Source organism: Microcaecilia unicolor, chromosome 8 (assembly GCF_901765095.1).
Source record: "Microcaecilia unicolor chromosome 8, aMicUni1.1, whole genome shotgun sequence".
NCBI lineage: Eukaryota > Metazoa > Chordata > Amphibia > Gymnophiona > Siphonopidae > Microcaecilia > Microcaecilia unicolor.
This window is the reverse complement of record NC_044038.1, coordinates 197,890,035-197,897,730: the sequence shown is the minus strand read 5'-3', so window position 1 is coordinate 197,897,730 and position 7,696 is coordinate 197,890,035.

The window sequence follows — 7,696 nt, the reverse complement described above, 5'->3', positions numbered from 1 at the left end:
GTGGCCGCGGTCGGTACCGCATGCGGTACCGACGTCGGGGACCTCAACCTGGGCGATGGGCCAGCCGGCGCCACGCTCGACGGTACCGGTGGCGCAAGCACCGCCGGTACCGGAGGGGTAGGGCGCAACAGCTCTCCCAGAATCTCTGGGAGAACGGCCCGGAGGCTCTCGTTTAGAGCGGCTGCAGAGAAAGGCTGAGAGGTCGATGCAGGCGTCGACGTCAGTACCTGTTCCGGGCGTGGAGGCTGTTCCGGGCTGTCCAGAGCGGAGCGCATCGACACCTCCTGAACAGAGGGTGAGCGGTCCTCTCGGTGCCGATGCCTGCTGGGTGCCGAATCCCTCGGCGACCCAGAGCTCTCGGTGCCGACACGGGGAGGAGACCGGTGTCGATGCTTCTTCGATTTCTTCCGAAGCATGTCACCAGAGCTCCCCGGCACCGACGAGGAGGACGTCGAATCCATCCGTCGCTTCCTCGGGGCCGAGACTGAAGAAGGTCGATCTCGGGGGGGCTGTACCGCAGGAGCCCTCAGGGTAGGAGGAGACCCACCCGAGGGCTCACCGCCACCAGCAGGGGAATGGACAGCCCTCACCTGCACTCCACCCGATGCACCACCGTCCGACGACATCAGCAGACGAGGTCCTGGTACCACCGACGTCGATGCAGCTATCCGATGTCTCGGCGCCGATGCAGAGGCCCGATGCCTCGATGCACTCGATGCAGGGGCGGCCGAGGAAGATGGTCTGGACGCTGACGACGTCGATGCACTCGAAGATCCCGGTGCCGATGCCGACGAAGAGCCCGAGAACAACACGTTCCACTGGGCTAGTCTCGCTACCTGAGTCCGCCTTTGAAGCAGGGAACACAGACTGCAGTTCTGAGGGCGGTGCTCGGCCCCCAGACACTGAAGACACGACGAGTGTCGATCAGTGAGCGAGATAACCCGGGCGCACTGGGTGCACTTCTTGAAGCCGCTGGAAGGCTTCGATGTCATGGGCGGAGAAATCACGCCGGCGAAATCAAAAGCCGAAATGGCGAAATTTGAAGCACCAAATTTAGAGGGAGAAAAAATCTCGACCGAGGCCAAAAAGAGGCCTACCCCGACGACGAAAGAAAACTTACCGGGGCAAAAAAGCTGGAAGTACGGGGAGGATTTACACGAAACCCGGCGGGGGGTTTCCGGAGCACTTCCCGACTAGGACAAAGCTTTCCCGAAGGAAAAAAAACACGTTCAAAACAAATTGGACGCGCGAGGTCGACTTTCCGGGGCTCGACACGGCGAAAACACGACCGTACCGAGTGCGGACAAAAGAAGACTGGCCGGCTCGAGCCGGTTTCGGGCGGGAAGACGGCCGCGCATGCGCGGTGCGCGCGGGCGCGCGAGGGCTAGCAAAGGACTTTGCTAGTGAAGTTTCCGATTGGAGGGGCTGCCGTGGACGTCACCCATCAGTGAGAACAAGCAGCCTGCTTGTCCTCGGAGAAAAGAGATGATGGAACTTCTGTCCACATGGGTATTGTCTACAGACCTCAGACACAACTGGAGGAACTAGATAAAGATCTGGTTACAGATATCCAAAAGTTGGGAAAGAAAAGGGGGGTGCTGTTGCTGGGAGACTTCTATCTGCCAGATGTGGATTGGAAGGTTCCATCTGCGGAATCAGAAAGAAGTAGAGATTGTGGATGCCTTTCAAAGTGCTCTACTCAGACAAATGGTCACAGAACCCATGAGGGAAGGAGTGACGCTGGATCTGGTACTCACAAATGGGGAACGTGTGTCTATTATCCGAGTGGGTGCCCACCAGTGATTATCAAATGGTTTGGTTTGATATAACAATTAAAGTGGAGGGCAGCCACTCAAAAATCAAATTCCTGGATTTCAAACATGCTGACTTTATTATAATGGGGGATTACCTGAACAACAAGCTGATGGGCTGGGAGGACATATGAGAAGTGGAAAGGCAGTGGTCCAGGCTGAAAGGCGCTATAAATGGCTACTAACCTTTATGTAAAGAGAGTAAATAAAAGCATGAGAAAAAGGAAAAGTAAGAGTTAGCGATAATGAAATACAGAAAAACTCAAGAAAAGGAACAAAGAGAAGAATACCAGATGAAACTGAAAGAAGCCAAGAGAGATACATCTGACGAAAATGCAAGTGGAAGAACAAATGGCTAGAAATGTAAGAAGGGGCAACAAGAATTTTTTCAGGTACATTAGTAAAAGGAGGAAGACTAAAAATGGAATTGTGAGACTGAAAGATGCTGTGAACCGCTATGTGGATAATTATGAGGAAAAAGCAAAGGCGCTAAACAAATACTTCTGCTCTCTTCTGTTCTGTCACAGGTTCATGGAAGAAAATCCTGGAGAAGGACCACAACTGACTGGCAAAGGTACATATGAGAATGAAGCGGATACAGCACTGTTCACAGAAGAAGGTGTTTTATGAACAACTTGAAAATCTGAAGAACAAAGTCATGAGACCAGACAGGATCCATCCCAGGATATTGAGGGAGCTCAGGGAGGTTCTGGCGGGTCCTCTTTAATAAATCCTTGGAGACAGGAGAGGTTCCGTGGGATTGGAGAAGAGCGGATGTGGTCCCTCTTCATAAAAACGGTGACAGAGAAGCTGGAAACTACAGGCCGGTAAGTCTCATTTTGGTAATTGGAAAAGTAATGGAAGCGATGCTAAAGGAAAGGATAGTGAATTTCCTGGAATCCACTAGGTTACAAGATCCAAGGAAACATGGTTTTAGCAAAGGTAAATTGTGTCAAACAAATCTGTTTGAAGTTTTTGACTAGGTGACCAGAGAACTGGATTGAGGACATGCACTACATGTAATCTACTTAGATTTCAGCAAAGACTTTGACACGGTTCCTCATAGGAGGCTCTTGAATAAACTTGACAGGCTGAAGTTAGGACCCAAAGTGGTTAACTGGATTAGGAACTGGTTGACAGACAGACAAACACCAAAGGGTGGTGGTTAATGGAATTCACTTGGAAGAAGGAAAGGTGAGTAGTGGAGTGCATCAAGGATTGGTGCTGGGGCTGATTCTGTTTAATATATTTGTGAGCGACATTGCTGAAGGGTTAGAAGGTAAGGTTTGCCTTTTTGCAGATAAAACCAAGATTTATAACAGAGTGGACACCTCGGAGGGAGTGGAAAACATGAATAAAGATCTGCAAAAGTTAGAATTGTCTAATGTTTGGTAATTAAAATTCAATGCAAAGAAGTGCAAAGTAATGCACTTAGGGCATAGAAAACTAAGGGAGATGTATGTATCAGGCGGTGAGATGCTGATATGCACAGACAAGGCGAGGGGAGGAGAGAAGGGACAGGGGAGATATGATACAGATGTATAAATACTTGAAAGGTATTCATATAGAAACAAATATTTTCCAGAGAAGGGAAAATGGTAAACCTAGAGGACATGAATTGAGGCTGCGGACTGGTAGATGTAGGAGTAATGTCAGAAGATTATTTTTCACAGAGAGGGATGGTGGATGCCTGGAATGCCCTCCTGCGAGAGGTGGTGGAAAAAAACTGTGGTGGAATTCAAAAAGGAGTGGGATGAACACAGAGAATGTCTAATTAAAATATGAATGGTATAATAAACACATATGTGTTTGCATGTAGATAGTAACTCTGGTTGTATCAACTAAGGTCGGTGCTGGGTTGGCTTGTACGGTCTAAGTCCTGCATATAGCAATCCAGTTGTAGGATGGGCTGGAGAGAGCTTCAATGGAAACTCCAGTAAAGCGGAATGAGAGGACAGTACTGGGCAGACTTTTACAATCTGTGTCCCGCAAATGACAAGACGGATTCAGATAGGCTGGAGTGAGCATTGACGACAACTCCAGTAGTTGGAACACAAGAACAGAGCCGGACGAACTTCTACAGTTTATGTCCCAGAAACACCTAAGAAAGACCATGATCAAGTATATATCACATTCATTGTCGATTTAATCTTAAATTGATAATGAATGTGACTACTGGGCAGACTAGATGGACCATTCAGGTCTTTATCTGCCATCACTTACTATGTTACTATGAGTTTAAGCTTTCTTTGAAGGGCTCAGTCTTAAGATTGTCAGATGAGGCTCTGTTTTTAAAATTACTTCTCCATATTAAACAAATTGTCCAAAGTTCAACCTTTTGAAGGACAATTTTCAAAGCCATTTATAACAGATAAATTGTGATTTTACTTTTAGTTGCATTTAGAAAAGGTGCTCATAGGGATGTGTTTAGAAAACTATCAAGGGTTGATTTAATTTTCAGCTCAACATGTGTTATTATCCACACAAAAAGTAAATGAAAATGTCCATGGGTAATTTTCCTGTGGTAAGATTAGTAGATTCTGTGATGCCAATTGAGGGCATGAGTCAAAACAGCCGACAGTTCTTCTCCCCTCCCTGAATATTTCTCCTAGCTCTGCCAGGGTGAATCCTAGGGCCACCCTGAATCACTTAGGTTTCTGCTCCTGTTACTCCATTCTTCATCTAGCAAGATAGTATCAAATTTAATGCAACAAAAACCCTTGAAAAAGAAAACTGTACCCAGACAGAAGTGGAAGAAATAAAAACAAACAAAACCACTCACCCTCCCCCCCCCCCCCCCCCCCCAACCACAATGGAGACAAAGGTCTCAAAATAAAAGTTTGACAATCACTCATACAAGGTATATTTGGCGCCCACTGACACCAAAGACCAATTTTTCCTGTCTTGAAGAGTTTAAATTGATTTGACAGACATCATCCAACCCAGATTGGAAACCACTAAATACAAACCCAGCACACACACCTACCACACAGCATCACCCTGAAGAAAACCACAGCAAGATGGCTGAAACATTGGTCAAGTAAATTCAGATGTGGTACCACCTGGACAGCACTATACCCCTCTCCAGTCGGTTCAAAACTCTGCTGCCCCTCTCATCTTCCGCCAGGGTCGCTTTACTCATACTACCCCTCTCCTCAAGACCCTTCACTGGCTCCCTATCCGTTTTCGCATCCTGTTCAAACTTCTTCTACTAACCTATAAATGTATTCACTCTGCTGCTCCCCAGTATCTCTCCACACTCGTCCTTCCCTACACCCCTTCCCGTGCACTCCGCTCCATGGATAAATCCTTCTTATCTGTTCCCTTCTCCACTACTGCCAACTCCAGACTTCGCGCCTTCTGTCTCGCTGCACCCTACGCCTGGAATAAACTTCCTGAGCCCATACGTCTTGCCCCATCCTTGGCCACCTTTAAATCTAGACTGAAAGCCCACCTCTTTAACATTGCTTTTGACTCGTAACCACTTGTAACCACTCGCCTCCACCTACCCTCCTCTCTTCCTTCCCGTCCACATTAATTGATTTGATTTGCTTACTTTATTTATTTTTTGTCTATTAGATTGTAAGCTCTTTGAGCAGGGACTGTCTTTCTTCTATGTTTGTGCAGCGCTATAGAAATGCTAAATAGTAGTAGTAGTGGTAGTACAGCTGCAAGAACCACCTAACTCTCCACATTTTTATAAACATCTGAGATTAGAACCCTACTTATTTAAAAAAAGTTGAATGATACAGCTAAACAAATATCCAAGATTTTCATTTTTCACATTCACCTATTTAGTCCCTCAGGACTGGTTCCATCAATTAAACCCTCTATAACTCTAGGCCATGACTCTAACACCACTTACACATAAATTGGCTTCAGCTATTTTTGGATATCCACGTTATCCTACTACCACTAACCGTTATCATTTCTATAGTGCTACTAGACATACACAGCACTATACCACTAAACAGGTATGAGGCAGTCAGCTCACAATCTATACAAGACAGACAAATGAGACAAAAACCTCATTCCACTTCCATTCTCTTTCTCCCTCCCCACTGCCCTTTCTCCCTCTCCAGTTTTACTGATCCCTTGTCTGTCCACTCCCCAGTTAACCCCTCCAACATCCCTTCTATAATTCAATTTCCCTTCCCCCTGCTTTTGATCCATTGCACTCTGCCCCTTCACAAACTCAATGCAACTACACTATGGCTTGATTCAATTGTGCCCTCCCACTCCCCAGCTGTATCAGCCACACTCCCAGTTCTGTCATCCCTGACCCCTTCCCCACTGCCTTTACCCAGTAACCATGTTTTTTGTCTTCCCTTAATTGCTCTCTCTAGCACCCCCTTCTTGATTCCAACATCTGCCTCCTTTCCCTCTGGCCTACCCTCTTCTACCATACCACTATTCCTTCACATCTTCTATCACCCTCTGCCCCCGAGATCCACTACCCTTCCTTTATTCAGCTCTCCTCCTTAATTCAATCCCATCCCCTTTGCCCCATCTCCAGTTTCATTGTCCCTGGCTCCATTTCCCAATTGCTAAGAATCATGATTCTGCAGCTCTCTGAGCCTTAGCATCTCCTCCCCCCTGGGGCACTCCTCTTCCTGCCGCTGTGGTCAGATGGAAACACTAGGAATCCCTGCTCCTTCCTCTAGAAAAAGCAATTCAACAAAGACCACTTAAGTTTTATGTAAACAGTTTTAAAAAAAAATGTAACCTCAAAGCACAATTTGCTTAAGATATAGACTTCACCAACGTTGGACCTGAAATTTTAAAAAGGAAACTTTAATTAGAGTCAAAGCAAAGAGAGTGACCACTTGTGACTAAAGGATATTATAGGTAAATACAACACCATAAAGAGATATCTAGTAACAACATAAAGAGATATCTAGTAACAATGTCCTGATGAAATTCTCCAATAAAAGAATGAATGTTATATTTGTCATTTTATGGTCTTGCTGTCCATATTTCATTTTTTCCATACATTTTCAAAAGGCAGAATACTCAGAAAATTGAGACAAGCAATGATAAGAAAAGCTGGTTATATTTCAGTCAAGGGCAGGCAATACAAAAAGTATACAACATAAATCTGTCAAAGATACAAGAACTAAATCACAAAGTGAATGCATACATACAGGGAAACCATATATACAGCAACTATACAGACCCTAAGCTACCAGAAAGTTCACAGTTATATGAGTATTAGGAATTGCTATTTACTTTTGTACATCAAAACTTGTCAACCTAGGGGAAAGACCACAGAAAAGAACTGATACTTTTAAATGGCATTGAAGAAAATAAATACTATATTTCCTTTTATTAGCCACCCTATATTTGCACCTTTATGAGCTAAGGGAGAAAGTAAAGTCATAGCTGGGAACCTATCAAGCTGATGGTTCTATTGCAGCTTTGTAAAACGGGTTTCAATATATTGTTCAAAGCACAAGAGAATCTCTACTGAGCCCAATTATATGTATCATATGTATACATCGTTAGCTCTGAAAATATCAAGTCTGCCTTTCACATGCAATCACACTATCACTAACTTTTGTAGGATAAGGCAGCTGAAGGCAACTGTCTGACATACCTTCTCCATGATCAACAGTTAAGAACGGATGTCAAATACTACATTTGGTCAAATGGTAAGGGGTCTTGTAATGTAATATGAAGACACTGATCTGACTCTTAATATGAGCACCCAAGGTTTTGCTATTATAGTGACAAGAAATGTAAAGATTTCAACAGAGCACAAAGATGGACAATGTATAAATCAGTGTTTCCCAAACCTGGTCCTGGAGGCATCCCAGCCAGTTAGGTTTTCAGTATATCCACAATGAATATTCATGACAGACTTGCATGCAGTGAAGGCAGTTCAT